This window comes from Neoarius graeffei, chromosome 6, assembly GCF_027579695.1.
Source record: "Neoarius graeffei isolate fNeoGra1 chromosome 6, fNeoGra1.pri, whole genome shotgun sequence".
Taxonomy (NCBI): Eukaryota; Metazoa; Chordata; class Actinopteri; order Siluriformes; family Ariidae; genus Neoarius; species Neoarius graeffei.
Genome location: NC_083574.1, coordinates 21,278,833 through 21,300,124, shown reverse-complemented (window position 1 = coordinate 21,300,124; position 21,292 = coordinate 21,278,833).

Genomic DNA, 21,292 nt, shown 5'->3' with positions numbered 1-21,292 from the left:
TGGCTTGCCAGGCTAGTGCCTCATATCCTTAATCAAAAATATTAAACATCCAAAAATCACTGGCTATTCAACGAAGAGCCTTGAACATCATACCCTGATATGCAACACAGAGTCTTTAACACAACACCCAGCTGTGCAACACATCCTTGAACATCTTCTGCAACACAGTCTGGAAATTCATAACCAGGTAGGCTATGCAACACACAGAACCTTTAATATTATACCCAGGTATAACCTATAACACAGAGCCCACCATTCTCTTAACATTACTGAACAATATACACACTTCAGATTCATGAACATTATATGATGCACACTATTTATACACAAATTCTGCCCTCCACTCCTTTTCCAGAAAATGGTCTGTGACCCTGTCATACCAGCTGGTTGTGCTTTCCAGAGACTTCACCAATTTCTTCTCAATGGCCAGCAGAGCAAGACTACTTAAACGGTGTTGGCCCATTGTATTTCGAGTGAAAGACTTCACTCTTTTTAAACAAGAGAAGCTACGCTCTACTCCAGCTGATGTGGCGCCAATAGTTGCAACTAAAGACAGCAGCTTGTATAGCTGGGGCGTTGAACTGTCCAGCTCCATATCTTTGAAAAACAACAGAGAATCACTCAGCTTGCCCAGAGTGCCCTGCAAGTCAGTGTTTTTGTACCAAACCTGCAGCTCAGACCGTAGTCTCCCTAAATCAAAAAAATGACCATACATGTTCTCAACACTCTGGAATGCTTCCTCTGGAAACACCAGCTTCTTTTCATCAAACCTTCCTGGGTTAACCAGTTCAAGGAAGCGCAGACTTTCCAGGTTTGCAAAATGACGAGAAATCTGTTCAATTATGTTATCAAAGATGGCCATATACAAATTTCTGTAATGCTCCTGTGGATCTGACAACGTGGAGCGGCGCTTTCTCAAGGGCACATCTCGAGGGTCTGTTGTCATATTTGCAGCTTTGACATACACAGCTTGAAAAGCCACCTCTGACCTTTTCTCCACTGCAAAAGAAAGCAGGGCCTCTACTCTCTTTTTGCAGAAAAGGACATCCATGGCCTTGGCTTGCACAATGTCAAACACAACATCTGTCTCACAAAAGATGTCATAGTAGGACTGCAGCAGGAAGGCAAACTCAAAGTCCTCCATCCTCATCACATACCCCTTGGCACAGTCAACTGTATCATCATCCATGCTTTTATCAGCAATTAAGCTGTCAAAAATCCTGATCAAAGCATCATCATTTTCAAGCACAGTGCCCACTATGCGGGAACTAAAATTCCACCTAGTAGGTGCATTTCAGGGCAGCCTTGAACATTCTACAGATTCCAGAAAAGATGTTCTTTTAGTTGATTTCACAAAGAATGTTGCAAACCCAGACAATGTTGCAAAAAACACTCTTGCTTGAGGTATGCATTTAGCACCCTGGGACAACACCAAGTTCAGTCTATGTGCATAACAATGCACAAACATGGCACTAGGAGCTACTGCCCTGACTCTGGCTTGCAGGCCACTGAGAGATGATGCCATAACTGCAGCCCCATCATATGTTTGTGCCACAAGTTTTTCCTCAAAATTGTAAGCATGCATATTCTGCTGCAAAACCTCAAACATAGACTGAGCATCGCGGCCTTCTGACACATCAAAAAATCCAATAAAACGCTCCTGGATTGCACCTGCCCTATCCACATAGCGAACAATGACAGACATTTGGGCATGACAAGATATGTCTGTGGTCTCATCCACCTGCCAAGCAAAAAAGGGAGCAGCCTGCACTTCACTGGTTATCTCGTCAGAAACAGTGGCAGCAAGTGCATTGATCAGGTCATTTTGAATGGTGTGAGACATACCAGTAAACACAGCTGATGACTGAAAATGTGTGGCTAGGACAGAGTCATATTTTGCTAATGTTTCAGTAAATTCTCTGTAATTAGGGCCCGAGCCCTATGGGCGAAGGCCCTATTGTTCTTGTAAGAGTTCACTATTATTATTCTTCCGTCTTCTTCTTCTTCTTTATTTTTCTCCGCTGTTGGGCCATTTTCGGGGCGCTTGCCATGGGCGAAAACGCACGAAATGTGGCACCACTTCCGAGAATTGCCACCGCTACTCAGAACCAGAAGCCCAAACTTGGCCGGGGCTCAGGGCCTCTATAGCGCCCCCTAAGTCGTTGTGATTTTGGCCTCCCGCATTAAGGTGCCTGGTTGCCATATGGTTTGTAGTACTGGCATGCCATTTGGTACGCATATGTATCTCACTAAGCCGGACAAAAATGTAATGCTGATGCATTAGCCACGCCCAACAGGAAGTGAGGTACTTTCACTTTTGTGCGAAATGCATGGCCACGAAGACGGCGCAACTCCTCCTAGACCGTTCATAGGAATGTCACCAAAATTGATACACATCATCTACAGACATGGCTGACAAAAGTTACTAAATACGTTTCACGTAGGATAAACCGTTCAGAAGTTATACGTCAATCAATTTTCACTTCAAAATTTTACATGCTTAAAAATTCATAACAAATCTTCTAATTGCTCAAAACTGCTCATACTTCACACGCTAATCACTCATTGGGCTTCTGACATGTTACCCAATTTCTGTGATATTTTGCCACTGGGGGCGCTATTTTTGGGCAAAAAATCCAGTCTTTCCTCAAATTTGGTCAAACTTCACGGCCACCCTCTTACTACCTCCCATGTCATGTATACCACATTTTGGGAATTTTTGTCCATGGGGGGCGCTGTTTTTGGCCGACGCAATTTCTCCAAAATGGGTTTTTGGTTAATAATTCCATAATGCTTTTCCTTCACACCACTACCTTGTGTTAGTGCGTTGCTGTTGTAGACACTTATTTTTCCAACTCATAATCGCTCATGTACAGCATAGCGCCACCTACTGACATGGGAAAAACCAAAAAAATTATTCTTCAAAAATCTATATCTCATCTTCTATTTACTCAATTTTCATCACACTTCATACGCAAACTCTTCATAGCTCACCTGACATATACGCCAAATTTTGTGCACTTTCACCCCTGGGGGTGCTGGTTATGGCAGAAATGATATTGCAGCTTCTGATTTGTCAACCTTGGCAAGCAAACTCTTTACAAGACCCTTATTGGGGCGCTTGCCATGGTCGACTACGCTCGAAATTTGGCTCCTTTTCCTTAGACTGCCACCGCTACTGAGAACCAGAAGCCCAGATCCAGGCGGGCCTCAGGGCCTCTATAGCGCCCCCTAACGTGTTGTGATTTTTGCCTCTCGCATTAAGGTGCCTGGTTGCCATGTAGTTTGTAGTAGTAGCATGCCCTTTGGTACGCATATGTATCTCACCAAGCCGGACAAAAATGTTATGCCAATGCATTAGCCACGCCCTACAGGAAGTGAGGTAATTTCACTTTTGTGCGAAATGCATGGCCACGAAGACGGCGCAACTCCTCCTAGACCGTTCATAGGAATGTCACCAAAATTGATACACATCATCTACAGACATGGCTGACTAAAGTTGCTAAATACGTTTCACGTAGGGCAAACCATTCAGAAGCTATACGTCAATCATTTTTCACTGCAGAATTTTACATGCTTAAAAATTCATAACAAATCTTCTAATTGCTCACCACTGCTCATACTTCACACGCAAATCACTCATTGGGCTTCTGACATGTGACCCAATTTCTGTGATGTTTCGCCACTGGGGGCGCTATTTTTGGGCAAGAAATCCAATCTTTCCTCAAATTTGGTCAAACTTCACGGCCACCCTCTTACTACCTCCCATGTCATGTATACCACATTTTGGGAATTTTCGTCCATGGGGGGGGCTGTTTTTGGCCCACGCAATTGCTCCAAAACGGGTTTTTGGTAAATAATTCCATAATGCTTTTCCTTCACACCACTACCTTGTGATTGTACGTTGCTGTTGTAGACACTTATTTTTCCAACTCATAATCGCTCATGTACAGCATAGCGCCACCTACTGACATGGGAAAAACCAAAAAATTTATTCTTCAAAAATCTATATCTCATCTTCTATTTACTCAATTGTCATCAAACTTCATACGCAAAATCTTCATAGCTCACCTGACATATACGCCAAATTTTGTGCACTTTCGCCCCTGGGGGTGCTGATTATGGCAAAAATGCTATTGCAGCTTCTGATTTGTCAAACTTGGCAAGCAAACTCTTTTCAAGACCCTTATTGAGGCGCTTGCCATGGTCGACAACGCACGAAGTGCGAGACCCTATTGTTGCCATGTGTCCAATTCTGTGCTTTGTCGCCATTGTGGGAGTAATGTCTCTTGCCGCAGAAGCTGTGGAAGGTGTTTCGCAGGGACGCATGCCCCCGCCCCCCTTGGCCGCTGGCGCGAGGGCCCGTCGAGGCCGCTTGCGGCTTTAATTCCCCTTGTTGTCTGATTCATGACTCTCATTGTGCCCCCTGAATGACAGTTCCTGATGGCCAAGCAATGAGGTAACATCTATCAAACGTTTCAGGAAGGCCCTGTTTTGAGTGACTATTTCATTATGCCTTGCACACTGTATACGAGCACCTTCATCGATGGCATGTTCCACCCTGACCCTCCCCAGACAGCTAAGTCTTGCACATGAAGTGACATGCTCATTGCTCGTTTCATGCCTTTTGCAAGCCCTTTTGAAATTCACCAGGTCCCCAAAACCATCTTTTAACCAAACTAAATTTCCCTGAGAGGGCTTCATCAAAAGACATGGCCAACAGTACATTTTATTAGTCACAGGAGACCCAGTCAACCAGTTCACATTTTCACACCAAGACACCTGAAAAGACCTGTTATGACCTGCTGATTTTTGAATGAGATTAAGCTTGGGCTTTGGTCTGCCTTGCTCTTTAATTCTCACTTTCTCCTCATATGGCAAAGTGTCAAAACGTTTGGACAAAAGCATGTCCACGACGTTTGCCATTATAGCAGATAGATACCAGCTGTTAGCAGCTAGCACTACAGATCCCAATAAGGCTCAAGCTAGCCTACAACCACGTTGATTGAACTACAAATGAAATAAACGAGTGAATTCACGAATGATCAAACTGATAGAATGGATGAAAGTTAACGGAGCACAATGAGTAATATTTACATTTATTTACAGAGTAATGTACAGATACATCAATGAGAAGAAATGTTTATATGAAAAGAAATTCGGACAGCACTTTGGCACATGACTACACTTTCTCGACATCCACTAGGGACTGACTGATCATGCTTACCGTGTTCCTCGCCGACGCCGAAGTACAGCGACCGCCCTCCTCATGTCTTTCAAACACCACCTCCAATAATCCTTTATCAGCCCGGCTTCTTGGCCCTCCCATGTCCCGTTTACCCCCAGAGATACTCGGCTTCCCTGGAAGTGACGATTTTGTCGATTTTAACCAAAAACAACTAGCCAAAATTGGCTGTTCAGAGCCGTCTCGTAGACTGCAACGGATACCCGGCTGCCAGCAAAGGTGATTCTTGTAGCGAACTGCAAGTTCGTCAGACATCACTCAAATAAGTTACAGGATGACATAGGGATAGTTATGAACGTAAATACAATCTTGGGCATATATTATGTTATGCAAGTTATTGTTTTAATGAGAATTCAACGTCGTAGACGCCGCAGTTTGGGGAGAGAATTTTAGGGGAAGTTCAGCTTCCCTTGTTGTCTCTGAGAAATCGCCCCTGCTCCAATGTCATTTGAACAAGTCATACATATATTTAAGAATTTGTCTGTACAACTTTATATTGACTCATCAACATGGGCAGATACTTTTACCCAAAGTAACCTAACCTAAGCTGTTAAAGCAAATGAGTGTAAGAAAAGATGTGGCAGTCAAAGATGATGATGACGACAGATACAGAGTAAAATCATGATAAAAGCAAGACAGAGAAACAGAGGATCTGTAGGCACAGAAGTACTAACAGCCCCCTCATTGTAGTTTTTGAGGCTGCATGCTAATAACAAGGATTCAGGAAGATAAATGTTAAACTCAGGGAATTCTCATAATCACTATTTATCCTGTAGGCCTTAATTTAATGCTGTCTATTTAACTCCCAAACTGAAGTCACACTGCAGCATAAACAGAACTGATTATGTTTGGATTCAAGAATTTTTAAGCATCTGTTTGTAGCCCCTTTCCACTGGGAGTTTTAATAAAGTCTAATTTTTAATTGATAGTAACTGTCATGTCTGCACCTGCTTGCACTCAAGACTACACTTCCTAAAATTCACAGCGGCCTTCAAATCTGGCCCCCACAGACTATAACACCCATTATGCACCACCAAGTTTCTAAGACTCATCATTTTACCGGGTCTTCCCACAGCATTAGAATGCTAACATTCACCCATGTGTTCCAATACATTAGTATCCCAGAAGATATAGCCAGTGATCATGGTCCCCAGTTTACATCACGACTCTGGTCCAAGTTTATGGATAAACTGGGATTGTCAGTGAGCCAGACAATACTACACACCGTCGAATGGACAGGTGGAAAAGGTCAACCAAGAGATTGGGGGTTTCCTGAGGGTCTTTTGGGCTGAAAACCAGAGGGACTGGGTGTAATTCTTACCATGGCTGAATATACCCAGAACTCCCTGCATCACTCTGCCATCCAACTCACAATCGTCCAATAACCTCTCATCTCTTGACAGTTCTTCCACCAACATACCCACTGTTGATGAGTGGTTTAAGAAGAAGAAACCTTTATTTTTGTCACATGTCCTTAGAGCACAACAAAATTCCTCCTCTGCATTAAGCAACCCATCAAGCAGTGAACACACAAACACACAAGTGAGCAATGTGCACACACATACCGCACCCAGAGAGCAGTTTGTATCCCAGTTGGTTAGGTGCCTTGCTCAAGGGCACTATGCTTAAATTCTCCCACATGTGACTGAAAGGTAGCATGGAATTGAATGGTTTTATTCAGGCTTTTCCTATAATCCTAGTCATAATCAATATGCTACCGTGAGCAAATTTATGACTGCAATTTATTCAGGGATGACTTTAGGAATTTAGCACCTAAAGGCATTTGGGGAATTAGAGGCAAATGTAACAATTGTCAGTGATCATCAAAAAGAATCTAAGCCCAATATTTTATTTTACATCTCTTAATTTAGCATTTTTATAGTAAGAACAAAATAAAAAAAAATCTACCTTTTAGAGAAGTAGCTTCATCACACAAGAAAAATGAAAAAAAAAAATCCAACCCTTAATTGAAATAAATTTATTCAGAGAAAAACAAATCCCTCATCAAAAAAATATTCTTCAACATACACATGTGCCACTCTTATTGGTACCCCTGGAAATTATAGTGAACACAGTGTAAATGAAGCGTGTTTCCCATTTAAATTGTACATTTTTTTAGTTGATTGGAGTGTGTAAGAACTTTTGAGCTGTAGTCCATTACTTCCTGAGAAAGTCACTGTTCTCCAAAAAGAACATTGCTGCTCATCTGCAGTTTGCTAAAGATCACGTGGACAAACCAGAAGGCTGTTGGAAAAATATTTTGTGGACGGATGAGACCAAAATAGACCGTTTTGGTTTAAATGAGAAGTGTTATGTTTGGAGAAAGGAAAACACTGCATTCCAGCATAAGAACCTTATCCCATCTGTGAAACATGGTGGTGGTAGTATCATGGTTTGGGCCTGTTTTGCTGCATCTGGGCCAGGACGGCTTGCCATCATTGATGGAACAATGAATTCTGAATTATACCAGTAAATTCTAAAGGAAAATGTCAGGGCATCTGTCCATGAACTGAATCTCAAGAGAAGGTAGGTCATGCAACAAGATAACGACCCTAAGCACACAAGTCGTTCTACCAAAGAATGGTTAAAGAAGAATAAAGTTAATGTTTTGGAATGGCCAAGTCAAAGTCCTGACCTTAATCCAACTGAAATGTTGTGGAAGGACCTGAAGTGAGCAGTTCATGTGAGGAAACCCACCAACATCCCAGAGCTGAAGCTGTTCTGTACAGAGGAATGGGCTAAAATTCCTCCAAGCTGGTGTGCAGGACTGATTAACAGTTACCAGAAACATTTATTTGCAGTTATTGCTGCACAAGGGGGTCACACCAGATACTGAAAGCAAAGTTTCACATACTTTTGCCACTCACAGATATGTAATATTGGATCATTTTCCTCAATAAATAAATGACCAAGTATAATATTTTGTCTCATTTGTTTAACTGGGTTCTCTTTATCTACTTTTAGAACTTGTGTGAAAATCTGATGTTGTTTTAGGTCATATTTATGCAGAAATATAGAAAATTTGAAAGGGTTCACAATGTTTCAAGCACCACTGTATGACAGAAAAAAAGGCTTTTCTGTCAGTTAATCACAAATGTAAGCACCTGAAATTTTTTGAATTGCTACTACAACACTGACTGGAACCATGTTCTGTGGTCTAATGTAACAAAATGGAGCTTTTTGACAATAAACCCTTGTTGGGTTTGACGTAAAAAGAAGGATGGTTATAATAAAAAGAACCCAATCCCAACTGTAAAATATGGTGGATGTTCTGTGTTGTTTTGGGGCTGTTTTTCCTCCAAAGGCCCTGAAAACCTTGTTAGAGTACATGGCATCATACAATCCATGAAATACCAGGACATTTTAAATCAAAATCTGTCTGCCTCTGCCAGAAAACTAAAACTGGGTCATCATTGGATCTTCCAGTAGGACAATGATCTGAAGCGTATTTCCAAAATAACACAAAAATTGTTCTCTGACCAAAGAATCAAGCTTCTGCCATTGGCATCTCAGTCCCCTGAACTGAACCCCATTGAAAATCTGTGGGGTGAGCTGAAGAGGAGAGTGCACAAGAGAGGGCCTCAGACCTTGGATGATCTGGAGAGATTGTATACAGAGGAATGGTCTCAGATGCCCTGCTTTATATCTCCAACCTTATAAAATATTATAGAAGACTCAGTGCTGTTTTACTGGCAAAAAGAGTTTGGACAAAGTATTAAATGCAGGGGTGCCAATAATAGTGGCATGTGTTTTTATTGAACACAATTATTTCTTGACAAGGGATTTATTTTTATCTGAAGAATTTTATTTCCATTAAAGGTTGGATTTAATTGGATTTAAGCTTCTCATTTTTTTCAGTCTGAAATGAAGCTACTTCACGAAAAGGTGGATTTTTGCTAATCCTTTTCACTAATCTGAGAAGGGTGCCAATAATCACGGAGGGCACTATAAGATAAATCCTTCACTAGTGTGCTAAGTGCTTTTGAAGCTGTAGGTGGCTACCTGAGGAACACTGGGCACAAGGTGGAAATGGGGCACCAGTCCCTAGGGCACCACACACACACACACACACAGTGTTGTATAAAGTACTGGGAAATCACACTCAAGTAAAAGTATTGGTACCCTTCCAAAAAATGACTTTGGTAAAAGTCACTGACTGAAATGTTACTTGAGTTAAAGTCTTAAAGTATCTGACATTTCTTGCACTTAAGTATGACAAGTAATGCAAAAATAAATGTACTCAAGTAATGTAATTAAAAGTACACGTAAAAGTAAACAAGCAAAGGCAATCTGAATTCGTAATATTTTGGTAAACTGAAGGTAATTTGTCACCAATGGTTCATGACAAGCAATTACACTGCTGAAAATAGAGGTGCACACACAACCATTATAAACAAGAAAAAAATAAATTGGGAGAAAAATGAAGCTGCCTATCTGGCATCTGAAGATGGAGACCACAGTTTTGACACTTTTTTCTCATTTTTTTCCTTTGTTTTTTTAAACTAAGAGAAAGTACTGAAAATTAGGCATACATCACACCATTAAGAAAAAAAAACATAAAAAAAGCTGCTACTGTTATTGCACTTTATAAACTATGGAGGTGCATACACGACCAATTGCTGTCATAATAATCAAAAGAAAAAAGTAATTTGGAGAAAACTGAAGCTTATCTGGCATCTGAAGAGGGTGACCACAGTTTGAAACCTTTTTTTGAAAAATAAAATAGTATGGCCAGGGGTGCTCATCATCAGGTTCCTCTTCATTTGTAGCCGAAGTAACTGCTGTCTCCGTCTCCTCTTCCATCAGGGCTGTTGATTGCGAAGCTAGCTTTCTGCTTACTGCGTGAAGCCAACAGGTGTAGCCTATTGGTTGTCATGTGCAAGTGGTGAACAAGCCCAGGCACGTCCTGACTTCGTTGCAGTCAGTGGGGTTAAAACACGTTTTTTTTCCTTTCTTTTTTTGTAACGAGTAACTAAATGGCTCTTTGAAAATGTATTGGAGTAAAAGTATGCAATTAAGTTAAAAAGTATAGTGAAGTCAAAGTGAAAGTTCTCAAAAATTTGAAAACTCAAGTAAAGTACAAAATCTCCCAAAATGTACTTAAGTACAGTAGTGAAGTATTTTTACTTCGTTACTATACAACACTGCGCGCGCGCACACACACACACACACACACACACACACACACACACAAAATGGGCAATTTAGTGCAACCAGTCCACCTACCGGTACCTGTGTTTATAGAGATCTTGCAGTCACGTGACTGGAAAGTACACAACCGCCATCGTGTCGGTCAAAAACAGCGCTGAATACTGCTGCACTCGTGTACAGAATGGATCAATTTCAACCGACGGACTACACGGCTCATTTTTCTAATGAACAGATAACTAGATATATGCCTAAAATAAACGATCTACAGATTTGTGACCCTTATGGCTTTCCGGACGGAGTTTTCACGACCGGATTTTGAACTGCCAGTGGAATACCCGGACGTGTATGATTACCTCATCAACTTTCCCTCGCTGTTCAGTGGTGAAGCACTGCGTGCTTATAAATCTCTGGACAGTTTTCTTTACAGAAATTCAGGATTTGTCAGCGACTCAGATGTGGCATCTTGTAAGCAAGAAAATGATCCTCACTGGATGGGTAAGTCACTTAAGTATTGAGTATAGCACTGACCAGCCGATTATAGAATAAGGTAATTCCAAATCGTCTGTGTTGTTTACATGGATCTGGTGTTGGAGAGGTAGAGGCTTGGCAGTGGAGGTTTGAGTAGCTGTTTTCTGAGCTTAGTCAACAAGCCGGCTCTGCCTGTAGCCTCGCTTTTGCTTCGGCTCCCGGCGCCGCCTCCTTCCCTTTGCTTCCGATAACAATCCACGGAGACCTCGCTGGTCTCGCAATCTGGTCTCGTCCGGAATGTTTTTTTTTTTTCTCGTCCGGAATGTTGTGCATGTGATGGAAATCACTACAAACCGTCATTTTCTGCTGGAAACCAATGTCCAGTAAGTCCATACGGTTGTAGTTGATATTGAAGTCCGGTACAGATGAACAACACGCAAAAATACACACAAAAAACATAAAAACCGTGCACAGGTAGGGAGAGCTTGTAGCCGCAGCCGTTGTAGTAGAATTGCATCTAGTAGGGTTTTCCAGAAGAAAAGGTAGAAGTAAAAGCAGAAGTAGAACTAGAAGTAGAAGGCGGAATATGGCGTTTGACCGACACGATGGCGTCTGTCACAATCTGGATCGGCTGTGACGTCACATGCAAGATCTCTATTTGGACAGACAGACAACCCAAAGGAGAACCCCCACAAATACAGGGAGAACAAATAAAACTACACACACAATAAGCCAAGCTTGGCGTTGAACCATATACCAGGGATGATTAACTGAACCAAGGACCAGCAATGATGAAAAGGTTGAATAGACATTAAAATTTCTATTTGATAATTAATTAATTTCTTTCATAGTCCAACTACTACACATCCTACATCATAAGAAGAATTTTTTGCACAGATGATGAAGCATTTTAACTGAAATGCCCTGTTTCCCTCTGAAAATTTTGTGTACTGTTGAGCAGAACTGAACAATGATCAGAGTGAGCTGTCAGTGAGGAAAACAGGAGCCAAACTGGGACATTCATTGTCAAATATGTGGTACAAATCTTTGTTTATACCTGCATTAGAAGTAAGAAAAGGATATTTTTACATCAATTTTTTAAAAATAGATAGGCAGTGCTACTGAGCAGAATGCTACAAGTTCAAACCCCAGGACTGACAGAAAGCCACTACTGGGCCTCTGAGCAAACCCCATTCAGTTTAACTTCATCTTAACTATGTGCTTTCATTGTATTCTTGGAAGTCACTTGGGATAAAAAGCTTCTGCTAAATGATGACATAAATTAAACAATTTCATGAAAATGAAGGGTAAAAGCTTGACCTCTAACCATTTGGCCATTAGTAGCCAAGTATTTTTAATAATATAGGAAATGAAAATGTTCACCTCTATGGTTATCACTGGTATTCAATTAAAGTGAATGGCTTTCGTCACACTAATTTGAAAAAGCAATAACATCATAGCAATGAAATGAGTCAATGAAGTGTAACACCCTCATGGTTCAGGGGAAAGAGGCAGATGGGAGGCAGGCTTGCGACAACTCAAAGGTGTATTTTTTTTCCTCACTTTCGCTTTTTGCTCTTTTAAGCTATTGTATTAAGCTTAGCACATGCTCACACACACACTTACCCTACCTATAGCCATCACAACTAAATGCCTAACCCCAACCATAACTCTAACCTAAACCTAATTCTAACCTGAACCCTAAAACTAAGTCTTAAACCTCAAACAGCCCTTTAAAGGAAATATCTTGCAAATACACAAATTGACCTAAAAGTCGATCTTTATGTCTGTCCTTTATAACAAAAAAAAATCTGCATGTTGAATTTGTTCTTAAAGGTCCCATGGCATGAAGTTTTCACTTTCTGAGGTTTTTTTAACATTAAAATGAGTTCCTCTGACCTTCTTAAGTCACCCCAGTGGCTAGAAATTTCATAATGTGTAAACCAAACTAGGCCCAATATTTGAGAATGGCACGTCAAAACGGCGTGTTGAGAAGCTCTTCCCTTGCCGACGTCAGCAAGGGAGATGATCCCCATGGCCCCCCCCCCGGATTCCCACCCACCGTATGGATTGCCCGCCCAGTTGTAGTGAGTAGACCATAGAGGACACAACAACATGGCACCACCTAAGCGAGCGAAACATGGAAGTTGTGCTGTACATGGATGTGACAACACAGAAAGGAGTCTGTTTTTACTGCCGACGGGAGAGCCCCTGAAGACACAGTGGCTTAATTTTATTTACTTCAATAATATGCCGTCGAGTCTACCTAAGACGGTGTATGTTTGTCGGAAGCATTTTACTGATGAATGTTTCCACAACTTGGGACAGTACCAGGCAGGTTTTGCACATCAACTCTTACTGAAGCCTGGGTCTGTGCCAAGCATCCCTGCCGCATCATCCTCAAACACCGAACAAGTAAGTGTATAACTGGTCGTTTTGCCGTGTTTTAAAATCGGTGCCACGTTAGCCTAGCAATGGCTACATTAGCTGTGCAGCTAACCACTTCCTGCAGTTAGCCAGGTACTCTGCGCTACAAAACCAAAAAGCATGCAGCATGCTCTGTTAAACTGAGTTTAGTCTGGAAATTGACTGTAACTTATGAGCTTATGTTTTGCCGTGTTTTAAAATCGGTGCATTAGCCTTGCAATGGCTACATTAGCTGTGCAGCTAACTGCTTCCTGCAGTTAGCCAGGTACTCTGCGCTACAAAACCAAAAAGCATGCAGCATGCTCTGTTATAATAGCCAATCAAAACAGTTTTTACAAAGACACCCACATTCTTTTTTTTAAGTCACTCGTTCATTTTATTTGTTTGTTTGTTCAGTAAAAAACGAAACATTTGTTGAATTTATTTTATTTCCTCGCGTTGCAGCTTAATGACGTCAGCGCGCGGTATTTTTCTCTTCACGGTTTGTTACTTCTCTCTCGCCATAGTAAGACACCCACATCCGCTTGTTCTGACCCACTGGAGGTAGTGTCACAGTGCTGTTAGCCAATCAGAGGTAACACGTTTACATGTCATGAATATTAATGATAAGACCCGCCCCCACCCTCTACCCTTCCCCGCCTCCTGCTTCTCATTAGCAAAACGATGCACTGGGAAAAGCGCTGAAATGGGGCTTTCTCCCAGGAGGCTATATCTACGTGCCAAGGGTTCATTTCGAGAAAGGCTGCATATATAATATCCTGAAGCCTCCACGAGCCCGTTTAAAGCATCAACAAACCACCATGCCATGGGACCTTTAATGATATTATCACAAAAGTGATGAAAATAGACAAGACTATTTTTTGTCATGAAGGCCACCATAACTTCATCGTGCGCGATGCCATTTTCCGTATGCACAGCAGAGGCATACAAGTGCATGCTATACTAGACTATAGTGTAATGTTATGGTCTAATGTGACTTCTCTGTCAATTTGTTTGCATTTTTTTCACAAAAAATTATGGCAATGCAGTATTAGAAAAGGAATCAAAATAAAGTAGTTGCAAGTTTATTGCCCGTTTATTTAAACAAAAAATTACCTGCTTATCTTCCATCTGTTTGATGCGTGACACGGTATACTGTCATGCTTCTGGTGTTGGTGTTTTGTGGTGAAACAAAGTCAGGATCACATCTGGCTCCAGTGGTCATTTATGCCTTGTGTCTTGCTTCTTCCCAGTGATTTTTTCATACAAGTCCTCCACAAAACAATTTTCTGTAAAATGCTCACTGCACAATTTGCTGCTTTTTCCAGGAGTAAAGTTTTCTTGCTTTACTTGATGAAGCCACTTGGCCAAACGTCTTGGGTCCAGGATGGAATAAGAAAGGTGTGTGGAATCCTACATCACGCAGTGCCACCCTGATTTTCGTGTCCTAATACATCCATGTATCTGGCTAATCCAATATTGCTGCACCTGGGGAAATGGCCCAATGGACTGATGTTACAACTTTAACATGTTTTTTTTTAAGCTAAAGTCCACTTAATTTTTTTTTGTTAGAACATCTTGTATTAATGTATAATGATGGCATTTCATAACCCTATAATTTCAAAATTTCCTGGTTAATTGCTTTAAAGAAGTGAGGACAAACCAAAATGTCGTCACTTCCCAAAAATGTCTGAACTCTGTTTTTAAAAAAGCATATTCTGGTCCTCAATATGTAGCAAGTACAAGTGTGTATGTATATATATATATATATATATATATATATATATATATACACACACACACACAGAGAGAGAGAGAGAGAGTGTGTGCTCTGTACTGCTCAACTCTCTTTCTTCCTGGTAACCCCCCTTAGAAGGATTCTTTGTAAGCATTTTATTTCACAGGTCATAATTCACAGGTGGTTAATAGTTGTAAAAGTGGTGTAGTATATGTAGTATATCACATGGCATCGCAGTGAATAGCAACAAGGAATTATTCATAGTACTTTATTAGAGCTTTATGAAACATTAGTATAGTGTATGGAAATGCTTACATGGAAACATTACCAATTTAGAAAAGATTAAATACAGTTATATGAATAGGAGATTCATGCCTGGTGTGTCGTCTAAAAGTAGTTCTCCATAAGGAATTCATGCATGGAGAGGAGCAATGAGGCTGCTGTGTATCTATCTCTCTGTCATTATAAGCTCATTATTGTTGCCCTGACGATTTCATGAGCAGAAACTGGTCTGTCTCTGGAATCTGTAATTAGCCAACTTATCTGATGTCGGAGATGAACCAAGGTGAATATTTTATTAGGCAATATCTGGACACAGAACAGGGTTCATTACATGTATAGGCATATGCATATCATTGCCAACACTTAGCACTGGAAAGTGTAGATCAGGGATATTCAGCTACAATGAGCAACCACACTCTGGCAGTTAACTCCTGATGTACGGTAGATGGATACAGAACAAGCAAGTGTTCCAAAACTGTATTTCATCACATACAGTGGTGCTTGAAAGTTTGTGAAACCTTTCAAATTTTCTATATTTCTGCATAAATATGACCTAAAACATCATCAGATTTTCACACAAGTCCTAAAAGTAGATAAAGAGAACCTAGTTAAACAAATGAGACAAAAACTGCAACTAAATGTTTCCGGTAACTGTTGATCAGTCCTGCACACTGGCTTGGAGAAATTTTAGCCCATTCCTCCATACAGAACAGCTTCAACTCTGGGATGTTGTTGGGTTTCCTCACATGAACTGCTCGCTTCAGGTCCTTCCACAACATTTCGATTGGATTAAGGTCAGGACATTGACTTGGCCATTCCAAAACATTAACTTTATTCTTCTTTAACCATTCTTTGGTAGAACGACTTGTGTGCTTAGGGTCATTGTCTTGCTGCATGACCCACCTTCTCTTGAGATTCAGTTCATGGACAGATGTCCTGACATTTTCCTTTAGAATTCACTGGTATAATTCAGAATTCACTGTTCCATCAATGATAGCAAGCCGTCCTGGCCCAGATGCAGCAAAACAGGCCCAAACTATGATACTATCACCACGTTTCACAGATGAGATAAGGTTCTTATGCTGGAATGCAGTGTTTTCCTTTCTCCAAACATAATGCTTCTCATTTAAACCAAAAAGTTCTATTTTGGTCTCACCCATCCACAAAACATTTTTCCAATAACCTTCTAGCTTGTCCACATGATCTTTGGCAAACTGCAGATGAGCAGCAGTGTTCTTTTTGGAGAGCAGTGACTTTCTCCGTGCAACCCTGCCATGCACACCATTGTTGTTCGGTGTTCTCCTGATGGTGGACTCATGAACATTAACATTAGCCAATGTGAGAGAGGCCTTCAGTTGCTTAGAAGTTACCCTGGGGTCCTTTGTGACCTCTCTGACTATCACACGCCTTGCTCTTGGAGTGATCTTTGTTGGTCGACCTGGGGAGGGTAATAATGGTCTTGAATTTCCTCCATTTGTACACAATCTGTCTGACTGTGGATTGATGGAGTCCAAACTCTTTCGAGATGGTTTTGTAACCTTTTCCAGCCTGATGGGCATCAACAACACTTTTCCTGAGGTCCTCAGAAATCTCCTTTGTTTGTGCCATGATACACTTCCACAAACATGTGAAGATCAGACTTTGATAGATCCCTGTTCTTTAAATAAAACAGGGCACCCACTCACACCTGATTGCCATCCCTTTGATTGAAAACACCTGACTCTAATTTCACCTTCAAATTAACTGCTAGTCCTAGAGGTTCACATACTTTTGCAACTCACAGGTATGTAATATTGGATAATTTTCCTCAATAAATAAATGAACAAGTATAATATTTTTGTCTTATTTGTTTAACTGGGTTCTCTTTGTCTACTTTTAGGACTTGTGTGAAAATCTGATGTTTTAGGTCATATTTATGCAGAAATATAGAAAATTCTAAAGGGTTCACAAACTTTCAAGCACCACCGTAAGAAATAAATTTGTCCTGACATCCTAAGAACTGGTCAAGATGTCTAGACCAGTTCTAGCTAACTAGATTGACTTTGCAACAAATTTGGTTAATATGACAATATTAACCAAATTTGTTGCAAAGTCAATCTAGTTAGCTGCTACCAATGATGTAAAACTGAGGCAATGGCTAATGGGTAAGACTGTAGTTAACTAGCAATAGTTGTTTAATCTGTAAGGTTTTTCTTTGATGTTATCAATAATTTGTCATCAAGTGCTTTCAAGTGATTCATTTTAAGTAGTACTGTGGATATAAAAAGTGTACACACCCCACTAAAATGATATGTTTTTCTGATGTAAAAAAAAAAGAGACCACAATAAATAATTTCAAAACTTTTCCCACCTTTAATGTGACTTATAACCTGTACAATTCAATTGAAAAACAAACAAATCTGTTAGGGGGAAAACATAAAACATAAAAAAAAATGTACAATAAGCTGGTTGCATAAGTGTGTACACCCTTAAACTAATACTTTGTTGAAGCACCTTTTGATTTAATTACAGCATTAAATCTTTTTGTGTAGGAGTCTATCAGCCTGCTACATCTAGACTTGGCAATATTTGACCACTCTTCCTTGAGTGAGTACATGAGTGAAATTGCTGGAAGATGTGAAACATAAAATCTAGTGATTATTATTGTTGGTTACATAATGTCATTCAACTTCTACAGAAATCCTATGGAAAATGAGCCATGCAAGCCTAAATCAGGAGGTTTGGATGGTTTATTTGGATCTTGCTAGATAGCTAGGAAGATTGCTTTACCCATCCCCTTTGTAGCAAGGATAGCCACACATCTTTATAGCTAATCAACTAAAAGTATAGCAGGGAAAAGAACACATCCAAGGAGGCATGGATTAAGACCACACAGTGTTAACACCAAGGGCACCCGAAGCCATCTTGGTACTCTATATTATTCGAAATGCTAAATTTCAGGCACATATGCACAGGTAGATGGTTTTTTTTTAATTACAGTCTGTATATTATATACATGAGTGCAGGCACTTACAGATGTATAAGCAGGGTGCAAACTGTAAACAAAGCCAAATCGTGAGACAGGAAGCGTAGTTGGGAGTTGTAGTTCAAAGAGTCCATGTTTGTAGTTTGGTTACTACTGTTCACAATGGGTTTACTTTACTGACAGAACCCCCCCCAAGGAGCTCCCTCTGGGAGCTAAATTCTTTCTGGGGTGACCTTGTCAGGATGTCTCATCTCATTATCTCTAGCCGCTTTATCCTGTTCTACAGGGTCGCAGGCAAGCTGGAGCCTATCCCAGCTGACTATGGGTGAAAGGCGGGGTACACCCTGGACAAGTCGCCAGGTCATCACAGGGCTGACACATAGACACAGACAACCATTCACACTCACACCTACGGTCAATTTAGAGTCACCAGTTAACCTAACCTGCATGTCTTTGGACTGTGGGGGAAACCGGAGCACCCGGAGGAAACCCACGTGGACACAGGGAGAACATGCAAACTCCACACAGAAAGGCTCTCGTCGGCCACGGGGCTCGAACCCGGACCTTCTTGCTGTGAGGCGACAGCACTAACCACTCCACCACCATGCCGCCCCTTGTCAGGATGTTGGCCATGAAACTCTTGCTTGAGCAGAGGGTCTAGAATGTCTTTAGTAGCTACTCAGCTCTTTTCTTCAGGTCCATAACCTTCCCAGTCTACCAGGTATTCAATTTGACCTCTTCTACATGTTCTATATTCCTTATACTTCGTGTTGACGGTCTCTAAACATTGGTGTACCTATTCCCAGATTGCTTGGCTGTGAGAGAACCAGTCCTCCACTGCTTGTATTTGACTTGGTGTGTTGTCCCAGCGGAACAAGGGCAGCTGGTAGCCGAGCATGCACTGAAAAGGTTTTAGTTGAGTTGCGGAGTGCTTGAGGGAGTTTTTCAATAATCGGCCCATGGAAGGAATCGGGCCCAGTCCCACTGGTTACACATACAGAAGGTTCTCAGGAAGCAACCAATTTCTTGGTTGGCTCATTCTACTTGACCGTTCAATTGTGGGTGATAGCCAGACATGAAGCTTATTGATACTGTAGGGATCATGCACCATTTTGTGTCTAAGAACTACAACTCCCAGCCAACTTCAGTGTTGACTACGTCACGCCTGGGCGGGATCACTCACATCTCCTCCTCCATGACCCATCTTCTTTCAAAAGGAGCTGGAAACCAGCCATCTTTCTATGACCTAAAACATCATCAGATTTTAACACAAGTCCTAAACGTAGATCAAGAGAACCCAGTTAAACAAATGAGACAAAAATATTATACTTGGTCATTTACTTATTGAGGAAAATGATCCAATACTACATATCTGCGAGTGGCAAAAGTATGTGAACCTCTAGGATTAGCAGTTAATTTGAAGGTGAAATTAGATTCCGGTGTTTCCAATCAATGGGATGGCAATCAGGTGTGAGTAGGCACCCTGTTTTATTTAAAGAACAGGGATCTATCAAAGTCTGATCTTCTCAACACATGTTTGTGGAAGTATATCATAGCACGAAAAAAAAGGAGATTTCTGAGGACCTCAGAAAAAGCATTGTTGATGCTCATCAGGATGGAAAAGGTTACAAAACCATCTCTAAAGAGTTTGGACTCCACTAAGCCACAGTCAGACAGATTGTGTGCAAATGGAGGAAATTCAAGACCATTGTTACCCCCCCAGGAGTGGTCCACCAACAAAGATCACTCCAAGAGTAAGGCCTGTAATAGTCGGTGAGTTCACAAAGGACTCCAGGGTCACGTCTAAGCAACTGAAGGCCTCTCTCACATTGGCTAATGTTAATGTTCATGAGTCCACCATCAGGAGAACACTGAACAACAATGGTGTGCATGGCAGGGTTGCAAGGAGAAAGCCACTGCTCTCCAAAAAGAACATTGCTGCACATCTGCAGTTTGCTAAAGATCATGTGGACAAGCCAGAAGGCTATTGGAAAAATGTTTTGTGGATGAATGAGACCAAAATAGAACTTTTTGGTTTAAATGAAAAGCGTTATGTTTAGAGAAAGGAAAACACTGCATTCCAGCATAAGAACCTTATCCCATCTGTGAAACATGGTGGTGGTAGTATCATGGTTTGGGCCTGTTTTGCTGCATCTGGGCCAGGACGGCTTCCCATCATTGATGGAACAATGAATTCTGAATTATACCAGCAAATTCTAAAGGAAAATGTCAGGACATCTGTCCATGAACTGAATCTCAAGAGAAGGTGGGTCATGCAGCAAGACAATGACCCTAAGCACACAAGTTGTTCTACCAAAGAACAGTTAAAGAAGAATAATGTTAATGTTTTGGAATGGCCAAGTCAAAGTCCTGACCTTAATCCAGTCGAAATGTTGTGGAAGGACCTGAAGCGAGCAGTTCTTTTGAGGAAACCCACCAACATCCCAGAGTTGAAGCTGTTCAGTATGGAGGAATAAGCTAAAATTCCTCCAAGCCGGTGTGCAGGACTGATCAACAGTTACCGGAAATGTTTAGTTGCAGTTATTGCTGCACAAGGGGGTCACACCAGATACTGAAAGCAAAGGTTCACATACTTTTGCCACTCAAAAATATGTAATATTAGATCATTTTTCTCAATAAATAAATGACCAAGTATAATATTTGTATCTTATTTATTTAACTGGGTTCTCTTTATCTACTTTTAGGACTTGTGTGAAAATCTGATGATGTTTTATGTTACATTCATGCAGAAACACAGAAAATTCGAAAGGGTTTACAAACTTTCAAGCACCACTGTATACAGGTTTTAGAGCAACATGCTGCCATCCAGATTACATCTTTTTCAGGGAAGGCTAAACTGCATTTTATATGTGTAATGGTTCACGAGGTGTGGGTGGAGCACAGAGGACGGCAGGACAGCGATCAGGTTTTCAAAAAGGCTTTATTGCCACACTTTTCAGTGAACAATTATATATGGCTAGACACACACACACACAGTCAGCATCTAGTCTGGATATGAGCTCCTCTGCTCTTGCTC